The 19,394-nt window shown below is 40.1% G+C and overlaps 1 protein-coding gene across 6 annotated transcripts in view; it reads left to right on the top strand.

The window, feature by feature from the left end:
- The window catches only part of LOC134344680 (centrosomal protein of 128 kDa), a 664,526-nt gene that overhangs the window by 457,625 nt on the left and 187,507 nt on the right, over window positions 1–19,394 (top strand). The window lies entirely within an intron of this gene.

Below are 19,394 nucleotides of genomic sequence, written 5' to 3'. Positions count from 1 at the left end.
TCTTCCTGCATCTAGCCTGTCCAATTCCCTTAGGATTTTATACGTTTCAATAAGATCCCCCCCTCAGTCTTCTAAATTCCAACGAGTATAAGCCTAGTTGATCCAGTGTTTCATCATATGAAAGTCCTGCCATCCCAGGAATCAATCTGGTGAATCTTCTTTGTACTCCCTCTATGGCAAGAATGTCTTTCCTCAGATTAGGGGACCAAAACTGCACACAATACTCCAGGTGTGGTCTCACCAAGGCCTTGTACAACTGCAGTAGTACCTCCCTACTCCTGTACTGGAATCCTCTTGCTATGAATGCCAGCATACCATTCGCCTTTTTCACCGCCTGCTGTACCTGCATGCCCACTTTCAATGACTGGTGTATAATGACACCCAGGTCTCGTTGCACCTCCCCTTTTCCTAATCGGCCACAATTCAGATAATAATCTGTTTTGAATTTCCAGCATCTGCAGAATTCCTGTTGTTTGCGTTAATAATCTGTTTTCCTGTTTTTGCCACCAAAGTGGATAACCTCACATTTATTCACATTACATTGCATCTGCCATGAACTTGCCCATTCACCAAACCTATCCAAGTCACCCTGCATCCTCTTAGCATCCTCCTCACAGCTAACACTGCCGCCCAGCTTCGTGTCATCCGCAAACTTGGAGATGCTGCATTTAATTCCCTCATCTAAGTCATTAATATATATTGTAAACAACTGGGGTCCCAGCACTGAGCCTTGCGGTACCCCACTAGTCACTGCGTGCCATTCTGTAAAGGTCCCGTTTATTCCCACTCTTTGCTTCCTGTCCGCCAACCAATTCTCTATCCACAACAATCCCTTACCCCCAATACCATGCGCTTTAAGTTTGCACACTAATCTCCTGTGAGGGACCTTGTCAAAAGCCTTTTGAAAATCCAAATATACCACATCCACTGGTTCTCCCCTATCCACTCTACCAGTTACATCCTCAAAAAATTCTATGAGATTCGTCAGACATGATTTTCTTTTCACAAATCCATGCTGACTTTGTCCAATGATTTCACTGCTTTCCAAATGTGCTGTTATCGCATCTTTGATAACTGACTCTAGCATTTTCCCCACCACCGATGTTAGGCTAACCGGTCTATAATTCTCCGGTTTCTCTCTCCCTCCTTTTTTAAAAAGTGGGGTTACATTAGCCACCCTCCAATCCTCAGGAACTAGTCCAGAATCTAAAGAGTTTTGAAAAATTATCACTAATGCATCCACTATTTCTTGGGCTACTTCCTTAAGCACTCTGGGATGCAGACCATCTGGCCCTGGGGATTTATCTGCCTTTAATCCCTTCAATTTACCTAACACCACTTCCCTACTAACATGTATTTCGCTCAGTTCCTTCATCTCATTGGACCCTCTGTCCCCTACTATTTCTGGAAGATTATTTATGTCCTCCTTAGTGAAGACAGAACCAAAGTAATTATTCAATTGGTCTGCCATGTCCTTGCTCCCCATAATCAATTCACTTGTTTCTGTCTGTAGGGGATCTACATTTGTCTTAACCAATCTTGTTCTTTTCACATGTCTATAAAAGCTTTTACAGTCAGTTTTTATGTTCTCTGCCAGTTAGGATGCAGAAGGACTTGGACAGATTTGGAGAATGGGCAAGAAAGTGGCAAATGAAATACAATTTTGGAAAATGCATGGTCATGCACTTTTGTAGTAGAAATAAATGTGCATACTATTTTCTAAATGGGGAAAAAATCCATTAATCTGAGATGCAGATTAATGTGCATTATCTATAAAGGTGTTGCATTTTGATTATGTTAAAAAATTGTGTAAATTATAAATATATTGTGGTTCAGTATGTATATGGAAGATCTTTAAGCTTTGTTTAGTCTAGATGTTGCGGAAGATATATTAATGGGTGGCAATGCAGCAATGGCGGCACAGTAGAGTAGCAGTTAGCACAAATGCTTTATGGCACCAGGGATCACCAAGTGGGTTCCAATTCCTCTAACTGTCTGTAAGGAGTTTGTACGTTTCCCCATGACTGTGTGGGTTTCCTCCAGTGCTCCGGTTTCTTCACACATTCCAATGACACACAGTTAGGGTTAGTAAGTTGTGGTCATAACAGGTTGGCACTGGAAGGGTGGCACAATTGCAGGCTGTACTAGCACCATCCTTGCTGATTACATTTGACACATATGAAACCTTTCACTGTATGTTTTGATGTACATGTGACAAATAAAGCTAATGACATTTCCTAAATTGTGGTTTCAGTGGAAAATGCTCTTATTGACTTTGAGGATCATAGATTTAAATATAGTTAATTATTTCAACAGTAATTCTTAATTGCTATTTTTCTTTGGTTCCCCTTGATTCTGTTATATTAGGCAGACTCATTTTATCTTCTAACACCCATTCAGCTATTTCTATGAATCAGCAATTTTTAAATCCAAGTGGTGACGAAGCACTTCGCTGTCAGAATTAATGACAGTACATGTTGGAATTAGAGTTAACGCTGTGGTCTTGACAAAATGGCTTCTGGTGTTATACTACATTAACTGCTTGGTGCAGTTATTGCCTCTCCTGACATATATTTTACATTAAATGTTGGAATTTGTAATCCTATTTATTTGCACAAGGTTTTTTTTGTCATCTAACCTCACACATGGCATGATGTCAAATTTTGTTTTGTTCTGCTATTCTAAAGTGTCTGGCAATAATTTGCCACTTTAGTGTTCTAGTATCTTCAGTGTCTTCTTGTCTTATGGTCAAAAATATGGACAGTGAAGTAAGCTAATCTTTTCAAAACAAGTTATTGGAGGTTGATAGGCTCTTGATTAGTAAGGGCATTAAAAGTACAGGGAGAAGGCAGACGAATGGGATAATAAGAGGGATAATAAGTCAGCCATGATGAAATGGTAGAGCAGACTCATTTGGCCCACGGCCCAGTTCTGCTCCTACATCTTATGGTCTATATGTATTACATAATAATCCAAGTAGATTTTATTCTTATAGTGCAATTTATTTATTTATTTATCTATTTATTGAGATATAGCGCGAAATAGGCCCTTCTGGCCCTTCAAGCAGCACTGTCCAGTAATCCCTAATTTAACCCTAGCCTAATCACTGGACAATATACAATGATTTGTTAGCCAGTATGTCCTTGGACTGTGGGAGGAAACGGGGGGTTCTGGAGAAAACACATACATTCCTCGGGGAGAATGTACAGACTCCTTGCAGATGATGCTGGGATTGAACTCCAAACTCTGATGCTTTGAGCTGTAATTGCCCCACAATAACAGCTACGCTACTGTGGTACCCATATTTAATGTAGCACCGTTTAGGGGTGCATTAAAGAAGTTCCTAAGCAACGAGGCTCTTCGGGGGATCTCATTGTAACCAACCAAATCTTGAAAGGTCTAGATAGAGAAGATATAGGTTCAGAGGGCAGAGCCTCAGAATAAAAGGATGTCCTTTTGGAACAGAGACAGGAGGAAGTTCTTTTGCCAGAGGGTGGTACATCTTCAGAGTTCATTGCCACCAGTGGCTGTGGAGGCTAAGCCATTGGATATATTTAAAGCAGAAGTTAATAGGTTCTTGATTAGTGAGTCTGTCATAGGTTGCGAAGATAAAGTAGGAAAATAGGGTTGCGAGGGAAAACAAATCAGCGATAATGGAATGGCTCGATGGGCTGAATAGTCTAACTGTGCTCCAATGTCCTATATTTTTGTATTAAGGGATATTAGTTTAAGGAATATCTCAGATGAAGAGAGGTGATTTCATGAGTGAATTCCAGGAGTTAGGACTTGAGCAACTGAAATTACAATTATTAGAAAAAGGACCAACAAATCTGTTAGGATGGAGGAGCACAGAGATCTTATAGGAATATGGCTGATCAGATTAGAGACTCAGAGGTGTAAAGACATGAAGGGACTTCAGGTAAGGTAAGAGTTGTACAATTGCATGTTTCTTTGGCAATTTTGGTCAACCTACTCAGGAAGGATAAGTGAACGGGATTTGGTGTGATTGACAAATACGCTCAATGACATGGGCAAAGAAGCAGGAGTTGGCCATTGAACCCCTTCCATCCATTCATAGAGTCACAAACTACAGAAATAGGCCTCTTAACTCAATATGCTCCTTTTAACTGGACTCATTGCTCAATCACATTTTCTGAATACCATCATTTAATACATATTTCAGTTGTTAATAACCAATTAAATCTAGGTGTTAAAGGCCAATAATACTTGAGAATTAGTAAAATAACTGCTCAGTATTAGGTGTCCTAGAATCCCTTGTATGCATCATTGTCTTGGTCTGCATGGTGACCTTGGTTCCCAGGCTTGAACAGAAAGGCTGTATATCCCTCTCCTTCCCGGTTTCACATATCACTCAGAAAAGGGTGAATAAAGAGGAGTCCAGCTTTCAAAGATTTGATTCAGCTCAAGACTGTACAAAGTGTCTTGTTCTATCAGCATATCATTTTAACCCTTGCCTTGCTGTAACTTCCATCACATACCAATAATCCCATTTACAAGTAATTCTGCTTACCTATACTTGATCTGTTGCCTTCTACAGTTTAGCGATTTAGGTACTCCTCTAGATCCTTAAATATTGTGCGACAATTTGACACCTGCATCCATACAGATTCTAACCATGACTGAGATCTTTACGTTGCATCTGGGAAAGTTCCCTATTATCTGCTGTATCCAGGCCCCTCAGAACCTTGTTTAGCTCTATCTGGTCACCCTCAGCCTTCGCCACTCCAGGAAAAACATACTCACCTGTCCCAGCTTTCCTTAGAACTGAAATATTTCATCCCAAGGACCACCTAGTGAACCTCCTGTGCATCATTCCCAGAAGTTCCACTATTGTAGCAGCCAGAACTGTGCTGATGCTCTAGCTGTGATCTGACTAACGTCGTAAAATTGTATCTTTATCCCCCAGCTCTCATCAACCAGGGCATAGAATATGAAGGCCCATTTAGTCCTTCTTCACCAATTTATAAATCCTAGAATATAGAAGAGTACAGCACAGGAACAGCTAAAAATCAAATCAAAGCCATCCAAACACTAATCCCTCCTATCTACACCATGTCCATATCCTTACATCTTCCTTACATCCATGTGCCTACCCACCTCATCTATCCGAGCTGTATGTTGCAATGCAATAAAACTGACTGTCAAATATAACATTTATTTAGAACCATAGAGCACAATAACACAGAAATCACTCCTTTGGCCCATCTAGTCCATGTGGACCCACTTTCTTGCCTAGTTCCATCGACCCACAACTGGTCCATAGCCCTCTGTATCCCTCCTATCCTTGTACCTAACCAAACTTAAATGTTAAATGTTCCACTGTAAGCTCATTCCGCACTCTCACCACCCTCTGAGTGAAGAAGTTCCCCCTCAGCTTCCCCTTAAATATTTCACCTTTTGTGGGGGGCATGGTAGCATAGCGGTTAGTGTAATACTATTGCAGTGCCAGTGATCCAGGTTCAATTCCCGCTGCTTTTTGTAAGGAGTTTGTACATTCTCCCCATGATTGTATGGATTTCCTTCAGATGCTCTGCCTTCCTTCCATAGGGGGACCAATATCCTGGCAGAGAGGTTTGCTAAGGTTATTGGGGAGAGTTTAAACTAAAATTGCTAGGGGGTGGGAACCGAACTGAAGAGACAGAAGAAGGGGTGGTTGGCTCACAAATCACGAGAAAGCTTGTAGGCACTGTGAGAGGGAGGATAGGCAGGAGATAGAGAAGGGATGCACTCAGACTGATGGTTTGAGATGTGTTTATTTTATGAAGGAGTATCATGAACAAAGCTGATGAGCTTAGAGTGTGGATCAGAACCTGGAGCTATGATGTTGTGGCCATTACAGAGACTTGGATGGCTCAGGGACAGGAATAGCTACTTAAGAGTGTAAGGCTTTAGATGTTTCAGAAAGGACAGGGAGGGAGGCAAAAGAGGTGGGGGCGTGGCACTGCTGATCAGAGATAGTGTCACAGCTGCAGAAAAGGAGGAAGTCATGGAGGAATTGTCCACTGAGTCTCTGTGGGTGGAAGGGGGTTAATAACTCTGCTGCGTGTTTTTATAGACCACCCAATAGTAACAGTGGCATTGAGGAGCAGATAGGGAGATAGATTCTGGAATGGTGCAATAGTAATAGGGTTGTCGTGATGGGGGATTTTAATTTCCCCAATATTGATTGGCATCTCCTTAGACCAAGGGATTTAGATGGGGTAGAGTTTGTTACGTGTGTTCAGGAGGGTTTCCTGACACAGTAGGTAGATAAGCCTACAAGAGGAGAGGCTGTACTTGATCTGGTATTGGGAAATGAACCTGGTCAGGCATCAGGTCTCTCAGTGGGAGAGCATTTTGGAGATAGTGATCACAATTCTGTCTCCTTTACAATAGCATTGGAGCGGGATAGATATAGACAAGTTAGGGAAGTGTTTAATTGGAGTAAGGTGAAATATGAAGCTATTAGGCAGAAAATGGAAACATAAATTGGGAGCAGGTGTTCTCAGAGAAATATACGACAGAAATGTGGCAAAAGTTCAGGGGATATTTGTGTGGTGTTCTGCACATGTACGTTCCAATGAGACATGGAAAGGATGGTAGGGTACAGGAACTGTGGTGTACAAAGGCAATTGAAAATCTAGTCAAGAAGAAAAGAAAAGCTTACAAAAGGTTAAAAAAACTAGGTAATGATAGAGATCTAGAAGATTATAAAGCCAGCAGGAAGGAGATTAAGAATGAAATTAGATTATGAAGACATGCAGTCCTCTTTTATTGTCATTTAGTAATGCATGCATTAGGAAATGATACAATATTTCCTCCGGTGTGATATCACAAAACACAGGACAGACCAAGACTGAAAAAAACTAACAAAACCGCATAATTATAACATATAGTTACAACAGTGCAACAATACAATAACTTGATGAAGAAGTCCATGAGCACAGAAGAAGTTCAATGTCTGTCAAATGTCCCACATCTCACGCAGACGGATGAAGGAAGAAAAACTCTCCCTGCCCTACCCGACCACAGTCCGACTCTGAGTCATCTGAAAACTTCGAGCTCTGATCAGCTCTCCAACACTGGGTACTGAGCGCCATCTCTATCCAAACGATTTGACCTCCATGAACCAGAACCAGAAGGGGCCATGAGAAGGCCTTGGCGAGCAAGATTAAGGAAAACCCCAAGGCATTCTATAAGTATGTGAAGAGCAAGAGGATAAGACGTGAGAGAATAGGACCAATCAAGTGTGATAGTGGAAAAGTATATATGGAACCGGAGGAGGTAGCGGACGTACTTAATGAATACTTTGCTTCAGTTTTCACTACGGAAAAGGACCTTCGCGATTGTAGGGATGACTTACAGCGAACTGAAAAGCTTGAGCATATAGACATTAAGAAAGAGGAGGTGCTGGAGCCTTTGGAAAGCATCAAGTTGGATAAGTCACTGGGACTGGATGAGATAATCCCCAGGCAACTGTGGGAAGCAAGGAAGGAAATTATTGAGCCTCTGGCAATGATCTTTGCATCATCAATGGGGACGGGAGAGGTTCCGGAAGATTGGAGGGTTGCATATGCTGTTCCCTTATTCAAGAAAGGGAGTAGAGATAGCCCAGAAAGTTACAGACCAGTGAGTCCTACGTCAGTTGATGGAGAAGATCCTGAGAGGCAGGATTTATGAACATTTGGAGAGGCATAATATGATTAGGAATAGTCAGCATGGCTTTGTGAACGTCATGTTGTGCCTTACGAACCTGATTGAATTTTTTGAGGATGTAACTAAACACATTGATGAAGGAAGAGCAGTAGATGTACTGTACATGGATTTCAGCAAGGCATTTGATAAGGTACACCATGAAAGGCTTATTGAGGAAGTAAGGAGGCATGGGATCCAAGGGGGCCTTGCTTTGTGGATCTAAAATGCTTGCCCACAGAAGGCAAAGAGTGGTTGTAGACGGGTGATATTCTACATGGAGGCTGGTGACCAGTGGTGTGCCTCAGGGATCTGTTCTGCAACCCCTTCTCTTTGTGATTTTTATAGATGACCTGGATGAGGAAGTGGAGGGATGGGTTAGTAAATTTGCTGATGACACTAAGGTTGGGGGTGTTGTAGATAATGTGGAGGACTGTCAGAGGTTACAGCAGGACATTGATAGGATGCAAAACTGGGCTGACAAGTGGCAGATGGAGTTCAACCCAGATAAGTGTGAGGGAGTTCATTTTGGTAGGTCAAATATGATGGCAGAATATAGTATTAATGGTAAGACTCTTGGCAGTGTGGAGGATCAGAAGGATCTTTGGGTCTGAGTCCATAGGACACTCAAAGCAGCTGTACAGGTTGACTATATAGTTAAGAAGGCATATGGTGTATTTGCCTTTGTCAATCGTGGGATTGAGTTCAAGAGCCGAGAGGTAACGTTCCAGCTATCAAGGACCCTGGTCAGACCCCACTTGGAGTACTGTGCTCAGTTCTGGTCACCTCACTACAGGAAGGATGTAGAAACTATAGAAAGGGTGCAGAGGAGACTTACAAGGATGTTGCCTGGATTGGGGAGCATGCCTTATGAGGATAGGTTGAGTGAACTTGGCCTTCTCTCCTTGGAGCAACGGAGGATGAGAGGTGACCTGATAGAGGTGTACAAGATGATGAGAGGCATTGATTGTGTGGATAGTCAGAAGCTTTTTCCCAGGGCTGAAATGACTAACACTGTTTTATGGTGCTTGGAAGTAGGTACAAAGGAGACGTCAGGGATAATTTTTAAACGCAGAGAGTGGAAAGTGTGTGGAATGGGCTGCTGGTGATGGTGGTGGAGGCGGAGAGAATAGGGTCTATTAAGAGACTCCTGGATAGGTACATGGAGCTTAGAAAAATAGAGGGCTATGGGTAACCAGAATTAATTTCTAAAGTAAGTGCATGTTCGGCACAGCTTTGTGGGCCGAAGGGCCAGTATTGTGTTGTAGGTTTTTCTATGTTTCTATTCCAGAGACATAGAGGTTAGAACACGTATACAAAATAACTACATATACAAAATCTTAGTGTTTGGGCAATATCCTTCCACATTTCCCCTTTTTATTGCTTGTGCGTTGTGACAGAGATGCAACATAAAGATTTTTACTCCCTTGGGTGTAAGAAATAAATTAAATAGAAATACAAATACTACAGCACAGGAGCAGATTAGTAGGCTAATTGATCACATGCGTGTAATTGGGTGGTGCAGGATTATTGAGCCAGGAGGGCATGTTACCATGCTGTATCTCTAAATAAGTAAAAACCTTAGACCTGTGACCTCTGATTCTACTCTCACTCAATCTGAGGAGAAAAGGCTTTCATGTATTTACCCTATCTATATGCCTCTTTCCCCTACACTCCAGGGAGTAAAGTCTTAAACTGTTAAAAATTTCAGCACAGCACAGTTATGGTGAGAAGGCGGGGGAATGGGACTAAATGGGAGAATGGATCAGCTCATGATAAAATGGCGGAGCAAACTCGATGGGCCGAATGGCCCACTTCTGCTCCTTTGCCTATTGTCTTAGTACAGGCACTTTGACCCATGATGTTGTACCTACTCTGAAGATCGATCTATCTTTTCGCTACAACATAGCCCTTAATTTTTCTATTATTCGTGTGCCTAAGAGTTTCTTAAGTCTCCCTGAAGTATCTTTCTCTATCACCACCCCGGTAGGGTGTTCCAAGCACTCACCACTCTGTGTTAAAAACTTACCTCTGACATCCCCCCTGTACTCTCCTCCAATCACCTTAAAGTTATGCCCCCTCATATTAGCCATTTCCACCTTGGGGGATAAAAGTTTGGAAAATGTTATAACAGCCTCCACTGCTTCCTCTGGCAGCTCATTCCAGATACCAACTAGTCTTTGTCTAACAAATTTTCTCTCAGACCCCCTTCCTCTCACCGTAAACCTACGCTGTCTAGTTTTTGACAGCACTGCCATGGAAATAGACAGTGGCTAGCTAACCTATCAGTGCCTCTCATACAATTATACAAATTATGGAATATTCTATACAAATGATATATAATTCTGTCACCTCCGCCCCTCCCATCCATGGTAATGATAGTGTCTGGTGAATTTCAATTGTTCAGTTGCTTCCCTGAATCATTTTAATTAATTACAGGAAGCTTTACAATCAATTCAGGCTACCCAGTCTTTCTTAGTCCCTTTAATTCATCTCCTGGGATGACAAGTGGGATAAAGCAATGATCCTTTCCATCTGCCTGTCCATGTCAAATTGTTAAGTGAAGTTGGTGTGCACGTAGTCTCTTGTCATGATTTGTGGGTAAATTTCACTGGAGATAAGCTTCTTTCATCCAGACATTGGTTTAGTCTGGACTTAAATAAAATAAAGGAGTGGATTTATGAATATTATAACCACCTGGCTCTTTAAAAAGGTTGTGAATCTTTGTGATGCTGATTCCACCCCCACCATCCCAAATAAACAAAATGCAATGCATTTAAAGGAATAAAAATCAGAATCTAAATTTGGTTTCTTATCAGCAACATATGTTGTTTTGTAGCACCAGTACAGTGCAAACCAAAATATCAACAAGAGAGCAGAAATAGTGAGCTAGTTTTCATCGGTTCATGGACTATTCAGAAATCTGTTGGTGGAGTAGAAGAAACAGAGGTACAGGAGTTGGGTTGAAGTGCTGAAATTGTATAAGATGTTGGTGAGGCCTAATTTGGAGTACTGTATCCAGTTTTGGTCACCTACCTACAGGAAAGATGTAAATAAGATTGAAAGAGTGCAGAGGAAACTTACAAGGGTGTTTCCAGGACTGGAGGACCTGAATTAGTGGGGAAGGTCGAATAGGTTAGGATTTTATTTCCTAGAACATAGAAGATTGAGGGGAGATTTATTAGAAGTATACAAAAGTATGAAGGGTATAGATTGGGTAAATGCAAGTAGGCTTTTTCCACTGAGATTGAGTTGAAAGGTAAAATATTTAAAGGGAACATGGAGGGATCTTCTTCATTCAGAGGGTGACGGGGGTGTGGAATGAACTGCCAGCGCAAGTCAATTTCAACATTTAAGAAAAATTTGGATAGGTGCATGGATGGGAGGGTGCAGGTCAATGGGACGAGGCAGATCAGTGGTTCGGCATGGACTAGATGTGCTGAAGGCCTGTTTTTGTGCTGTAGTGTTCTATAACTCTGTAACTATTGTTCTTAACCAACGAGTGTGGGTCTTTGGGCTCCTGTATGGTACGAGGAAAAGTCATGTCCTGCGTAGTGGAGGTCTTTGATGATGGATGCTGCCTTTTGACGCATCACTTTTTGAAGATGTCCTCAATGGTATGGAGGCTTTTGCCCATGATAGAATTGGTTGAGTTTACAACCTACTGCATGCAGCCTTTTCCAGTCCTGTGCAGTTCAAAGTAAACTCTGAGCTCAGCCAGTTCCATCATGGGCAAAAGCCTCCCTACCATTGAGGACATCTTCAAAAGGTGATGCCTCAAAAAGGCAGCATCCATCATTAAGGACCCCTACAACGCAGGACATGCCATTTACTCATACCATCAGGGACCCCTCCATCAGACTAGGTCACATCAGCTACATCCCCTCACATCCAGCTCCCACTACACGAAACATCTTCTGCAGGCCCATTCTATCTAGGCCTTTCAATATTTGGTAGGTTTCAATGAGATGTCTTGATATTGTTGAGGTGATAACTAAGATGATTGCTGAGGGTAGGGTGGTGGATGTTGTGTACATAGACTTCACTGAAGCTCTTAATAATGTTCCTTATGGTAACCTAATTCAGAAGTTTAAGGCAAATGGGATACATGGATACTTTGTATGTTGGATCCAAAATTGGCCTGGCTTTAGAAGTATGAAGATAATGATTGGAGGGTGTTATTCCAACTGGAGGTGTGTGACTAGTGGTGCTATGCAATTGTGATCAGTGCTGAAGACCTCTGTTTGTAATAATAATAATAATAACAACAGTAAAAAATAATCATTAAAATAACACTTATAGAGCATTGTTCATACAGATGATATACTTCTAAGTGCTTTACAATGGGATAAAGTGCAAACATGAAAATAAAAGACAAGAAGATGTTTGTTAAAAGCAAGGTTAAATAGATAGATTTTGAACTGGTGTTTAAAAGTGTTAACTAAGTCTGCATCCCTTATAGTTTTAGATATTGTATTCCACAGTTTAAGAGCATATTTCCAGAAAGGTGACCAGCCAATTATCTTTTGAGGGAGGTTTTCTAAATTTAAGAGACTGGCAGATCAAGACCTGAGAGCTCAAACAGAATTATAAAATGAAAGTGATTCTGTGATGTACTCTAACTCCAGACCATTGAGAGCTTTAAAAACAAGTAAGAAAACTTTAATATCAATTCTAAAAGATACAGGAAACCAATGCAGAGTAGTTAGGATGGGAATGATATGTTCCCTCATCCTGGTTTGGTTAAGTCTAGTGGCGCCATTCTGAATGAGTTTAAGTTTGCCAATAAATTGCTTTGGAAGGACAGTGAAAAGTGCTATGTAATAATCTAGTCTATTCGATACAAAGGCATGAATTAGCTTTTCAGCTTCATTACTTGATAGAAACGGACGTACCTTAAGTGTAGAAATACTGCTTTGTTTACTTTCTTTATGTGGGATTTAAAATTCAAATCTGAATCTAGGATAACACCAGGCTTGTTACTTCTGATTTTGCAAGGGGAGCCAAGTTCCCAAGTTTATCAAGAAGTTTACCTCTTTTGGTTTTTGACCAACCAAAAGTATTTCAGTTTTATCTTCATTTAGTTTTAGGAAATTATTGCTCCTCCATTTGTTTATTGCAGTCAAACCAAATGTCAACAAAGATTGGGTGTTATTACATTCATCAGGCTCAACTGAGATATACAATTGTATGTCATCTGCTTAACTGTGGATGTAAAGTTTACGCTCTCTAATGATGTCTCCTAAAACAAACATGTATAAGAGGAAGAGTAGGAGTCAAGGTGCTTCCATGAGCAACACCAAAATGTACATCATATCTCTTAGAAAATTGGTCTCCAAGATTGACAAAAAAAAATTTATCTCTGAGATATATGAATAAAAGCAATTAAGGGCACTACCAGAGAGGCCAACCCAGTTCTCAAAGCAATCTAGGAACTTGTTGTCAATTGTGTCAAAGGCAGCAGTTACGTCTTGAAGGATTATATCTGAGACTCTGTTGGCATCAGCGCTGAACCTAAGATCTCTGACAATTTTGATACAAGCTGTCTTCATGTTGTGGTTTGTTCTAAAATCTGACTGAATCTTTTCTAGGATATTGTTCTTATTTAGAAAGTTGTTAGGTTGGCTGAAAATGATTTTCTCAAGAATCTTGCCCAGGAAAGGAAGATTTGATATTGGACTGTAGTTAGCTAGGTAGTTTATAATATTTATAAATAATTTGGCTGAAAATGCAGGGGGGAGGCGCTGATTAGTAAACTTGCAGATGACGAAAGTTGGCAGAGTCGTGGATAGTGAGGGATGCTGTGAGAGGATTTTGTGGGATATACGGCATTTCGGCTGGAAATGTGGACAGAAAAACTTTACAGATGGAGTTTAATCTGGACAAGTAGGAGGTCAGATGGAAGAGGAAAGTGTACAGTGAATATCTGGTCCCTTCGAAGCATTGATATACAAAGGGATTGTTTGGTGCAAGTCCATAGCCCTCACAGAAAATGACAACCAGTAGATAGGATGATAAAGAAGATGTTAGGCATACCTGCCTTCATCAGTCAAGGCACCAAATATAGAATTTGGGAAGTCAAGTTGCAGCTGTATGAAATTTTGAGCTGGCCACATTTGGAGCATTGCATACGGTTCTGGTCACTGCATTACAGGTAGGAGTTGGAGCTTTGGACGCATTGTGCAGTACGTTTGACACATTTTGCTGACCATACGTGACAAATAAAGCTAAACTGTTTTTTTCTCTCTGTCTTTGAAGAGGGTGTGGAAGAGGTTCAGCAGGATGTTGCCTGGATTAGAGAGTAATAGCAATAAAGAGAGATTGGACAAACTTGGATTGTTTCTGTGGATTGGCAGAAGTAGAGAGCGAGTTTATAAAATTTATGAAAGGCTTAGACAAGGTAGACAGAGCTTTTTCCCAGTATAGGAATATTAAATACTAGAGGGAAACTGTTCAGGTGAAGGGGATTTACAAGGCAACTTTTTTCTATATAGAGAGACAGGTAGGTACCTGGCACATATTGCCAGGGAAGTGGTGGAATGAGATACAAAAGTAACATCCAAGAACCATTTAGGTACATTAACAAGCAGAGAATGGGAGGATATGGACAAGATGCAGTCAGATGTATTGGTGTCATGGTTAGTACAGACATTGTGGGCCAAAGGGCCTGCTCATGTGCTGTTGTCTGTGTTCTGTTTTCAAATACAGGAGTGGAGATGATTTACAAGTAAGGAAATGTGTCTTGCTCAGAATTTTGGATCATTGAATCATGAAGAGACACTATGTTGATCCATTCTTATTGAGGGAAAAATTAATCATGGTGTATTAATCGATCTCCTTTCAGAATGGTGACAGGAATTTATGAGTTGTGTGTGCGAAAGCACTTTGGATAGAACAAAAATAATAACACAGGAATAACTGCAAAATAGAAAACTGAAAGTTAGAAGAATCTCAAGTTATAATTTAATCTGTTCTTTAACAAAACTTAAATCTAATAATCAGCTTGGGGTGATGTGACAGACTGCAGTTCCTGATTTAGTATGGTGGATCGGTAGGTTATTTTTAGCAAAGGAGCCTAAAAATTGTGAGTGTGGATAAACGGAGAGGATTAAATGAGTTGCTTCAATTGTGTTCTTCCACCCTTTCCAAACTACTTTTTGAAAATCAGGGTGAGATTGATGTGACAATGTGTGAAGTTATTCTCTCAAAAAATGAAGAGTTATAATGTGGTCATTATTGACTTTGGATATTTTCTGACTTGTAGTAATGGATCCTGATGCATTACCTCTATGATGATACATAGTTTCTAACTGCATTCCTCATAATAATCAGATGTTTGACTACTGCGAAGCATTCAGCAAGTGTAATTTGGTGTGTGTAGCACTACTTATGCTCCGTACTGTATATATGCATATTCATATTTGGTGTATGTATGGGGTGGCACTGTAACATAGTGCTTAATGCAACACCAGCAATTACCAACCAGGGTCAACTCCTGTCAATGTCTGTATAGAGTTTGTATATTCTCGCCATGACCGTGTAACCTCTGGGTGCTCCAGTTTCCTCCCTCATTCCAAAGATGTACGGGTTTGGCTTAGTGAGTTGTGGGCATGCTGCGTTGCTGCCAGAAGTGTGGCAACACTCGCAGGCTGCCCCCAGCACAATCCTTGGACTATGTTAGTCATTGACACAAACAACACATTTCAATGTACATGTGACAAATAAAGCAAATCGCTTTAACATCATATTTTGTATCGCACCTTCAACCTGGATTGGGAAGCTACTGTACATGATGATAAATAGGTTCTTTATTTTACTCAATGTTAATATTTTAAATTAACTCACATAGCAATTTTTTGAGTAAATGAATTATCAGGAATATTTTTCAGTTTCTTCAATCTGCTTCAACTGTGTTTAAATGTCTCTGGATATCAGAGCCAAAGACTTACTGTAAAGGACTTTGATGGCATTGTCAAAGTATAAGGTGTCAGGGCCCACGACACAAGCCTCATTGTTTCTTGTGGTCCACTCCACTTTACGTTATAGGTGGTGTGTAAATTGAGTTGGTTGGATTAGGCATGAACTAGCCAAATCTGTTTTAGTTACAATGAATGCATTGAATTGAATTTATTTGTGTTACTATTGTCATATGTACTGAGGTGTGGTGAAAAGCTTGTCTTCCATACTGTTCATTCAGATCAAATCATTACACAGTGCACTGAGGTGGAACAAGGTAAAATAAAATGTAACAGCTACAGAAAAAAATGTAACCATGTAGAATAAAATGTAACAGCTACAGAAAAAGTACAGTGCAAGTAAATGATAAAGCGTAAGATCATAACAAGGTAGATTGTGAGGCCAAATGTCCATCTTATTGTATAAGAAGTCCATTCAAGACTCTGATAACAGTGGGATATTGTATTGTTGTTTCCATTCCAGGCTGTGAAACAATCAGTCAATATACTCTCCAGCACACATCTGCAGAAGTTTGTTAAAGATTTAGATGTCATTCTGAATCTTTGCAAATACCTAAGGAAGTAGAGGTGTTGTGGTACTTTCTTCATAATTGCACTATATGCTGGACCCAGGACAAGTCCTCTGGAATGATAACACTGAGGAATTTAAAGTTGCTGGCCCTCTCCACCTCTGATCCTTGATGAGGGCTACCTAATGGAGCTCTAGTTTCCCCCTCCTGAAATTAATAATCAGCTCCCCGTTATTGCTGACATTGAGTAAGAGATTATTGTGGCACCACTTAGCCAGATTTTCAGCATCCCTCTGATGTGCTGATTCGTCACCACCTTTGATTCGGCTTATGAAGTGTTGTCAGCAAACTTGCATATGGCATTGGAGCTGTGCTTAGCCACACAGTCAGAAGTGTAAAGTGAGTATTGCAGGAGGTTAAGCACACAGCCTTGTGGTGCATCTGTGCTGATGGGGATTGTGGACGAGATGTTGTTGCAATCTGAACTGACTAGGGTCTGCAAGTGAGGAAATCAAGGATCCAATTATCAAGGCCAAGGTCTTAAAGCTTATTGATTAGATTTGAGGGAATGATAGTATTGAATGCTGAGCTGTAGTCAATAAAGAGCATCCAGATGTATGTATCTTTGCTGTCCTTATCTTCCAGGGTTGAGTGAAGAGCCAATGAGATAGCATCTTCTCTGGAGCCGATCCAAGTTGCTTATGAGGCAGTAGTAACAGTAATGTTTCATGATAATCTAGCACTACAGAGGCTGGAAATAAGCAGCTGATATGTAGGAAGATCTTTCCAAGGTTTCCAACCTAGTAATATATGGATGGGGGCTAATAATTTTGTTATTGTAAGTGAGATTTGCAGTTGGGAAGAATATTGGCTTAAATGTAAGAAGGGAAATAAACTTCAGTTTAGAACAATCCACAAATGCCTACATAGTATCCCCACAACTTACTACCTGTATGTGGGAGGAAACCAGAACACCTGGAGACAATCCACATGGTCATAGGGAGAACGTACAAACTCCTTACAGACAGCAGTGGGAATTGAACTTTGATTGCTGGTGGTGTAAAGCTCTGCTACTGTAACATTTTGGGCTGAGACCCTTTTCCAGGACTGGAAAGGAAAGGGCAGAATAAGAAGGTAGGGATAGGGCAAGGAGTCAAGCTAGCAGATGATAAGTAAGACCAAGTGATGGGAGAGGGAGGTAAGATGTATGAAGGTAGGATAGGTGATAGGTGGAAGCGGTAAGGGAATGAAGAAGTGTAATTTGATATATTTATGAATAAATATCCTCCAGAAAGTAAATCTTAGGAACATGATATTTTTAATCATGACAAGGATATGGTAAATGTAACTTAGTGACAATACAAAACAATTAAAGCAATTATTAAGGAGCAGTGCAATTAAATTCAATCTTTTTTAGGTAATTGCAAAGAGCAATTTAAAATAGACAAATGTAAAATAATTAATTCAGGAATGAAGGGCACAAGAAAGCACAATCTGAGTGAATAAGATTGGAGAACAATGTGTTGTTCATGGAAAGTTCAAAGCATATCAATCTATTGCATAAATTTCTGTAAGACCATAAAACATAGGAGCAGAATTAGGCCATTTGGCCCATCCCTTATTTTAAAGATAGTGGGTAGAACTATAAGAACAGGAAGGTCAAAAGATGTTTTCTTGCTATTAGGAAATTGCAGTGATTTCAATGTAGGACATTATTTTACTGGACTAATCATTGAAAGTGTCTCCCCTTTAATATCAGCAGGCTTTAATGCATAAATTTCCTGCTGTTCTGCAATTAAGTTGTGAGGGGCAGAGATAACTTTGTTTTGATCTCATCAGTATCAATACATAATGCACTATTCAGGAATTAATGGTGGTTTACAAAGGAATGAGTTATGATTAGCTTCCATCTCAGTGGAAGACCTTGGGACAGATTGTTAGTCAAATGTAGGTTGTCAAGGAGGCACAGAGAGTGTTGAAAGTTCGAAGTAGTTGGTTCAGGGCAAATATATATTTTTAATATTGTGGTGTTTTCTGGTCTAGTTTTAATTCTCGTTCATGGAACTTCAACTGCATAACTTTTCAGTTGTTTTATCCATCTAATTTAGAATTGTATTGCTTATGTTAAAAGCAGTAAGGTCGTAGAAATGAAAATTCTGACCTTATCTGAAATGTTTTTCTCAGTAGAAATGAGTCTTAATCCTGTATCTAAACTATTCACTAAACATTTCCTAATAAGATTTATCAGATTCCTCAAATGGATCTCAGTTCCTGTCCTTTATCCATAAAACACAGCCTAATGTAAAAAATATTCTGATACAATGATAGAATCGTGCCTTAAATTTGCATTATTATTTCCTTTTCTGTGCATCAAATTGTTTAAATGTTTAATAAGTGTCATTTCAAGTGTGTAAACGGAGTTTATGACTTCAAAGTTGAAGTAAATTTATTATCCAAAGATGTACAGTATATGTTACTAAATACTACCTTGATATTCATTTTCTTGCAGGCATTTAAAAAAATACAATAGAATGCATCTCCCAACTTTCATTTTATTAAAAAAACATTAATAATCCAGTTACTCTAACTGATGGTTTGGAGATTGAAGTTAATTTCAAGGCATCTCCCAATGTTTTTTTCACTTTCGGCTCTCTAGGCCCTAATCTACAGAAGTACTTTCCCAAACCTCTCCAGCTGTTTCTCCATTTCAGCAGATGGTTTAAACCTTGCTTTTTGACTAACTTTTTACACCTCTCCTAATGCTTGGGTTAGGCTTAGTTTTTGGTACTCTGAAACTTTCATTGGGGCATTGGTGTAGCAGCTAGAATAGAGCATTACAGCACCAGTGATTGGGGATGAATTCCCACTACTGTCTGTAAGAAATCTGTACGTTCTCAACATGACCATATGGGTTTCTTCCGAGTGCTCCAGCTTCCTCCCACTTTCCAAAGATGTATGGTTGGGATTAGAGTTAATGAGTGTGGGTATACTAGATTGTGCTAGAAGCATGGCAGCACTTGTGGGCTGCCCCAGTACCATCTTTGGATGATGGTTGATGCAAAATGACAGATTTCAGTATGTTTTGATGTTTCGATGTACATGTGACAAATAAAGCTAATCGCTTTCAAAATATGTGCTTTGTAGAGTAGGTTAAAAGGTTGGCACAACATTGTGGGCCGAAGGGCCTATGCTGTGCTTATTGTTCTAGGTAAAAGAT

The sequence above is a fragment of the Mobula hypostoma genome, chromosome 1 (assembly GCF_963921235.1).
Source record: "Mobula hypostoma chromosome 1, sMobHyp1.1, whole genome shotgun sequence".
NCBI classification, from domain to species: Eukaryota; Metazoa; Chordata; class Chondrichthyes; order Myliobatiformes; family Myliobatidae; genus Mobula; species Mobula hypostoma.
This window is presented reverse-complemented; position numbering and strand designations above follow the sequence as displayed.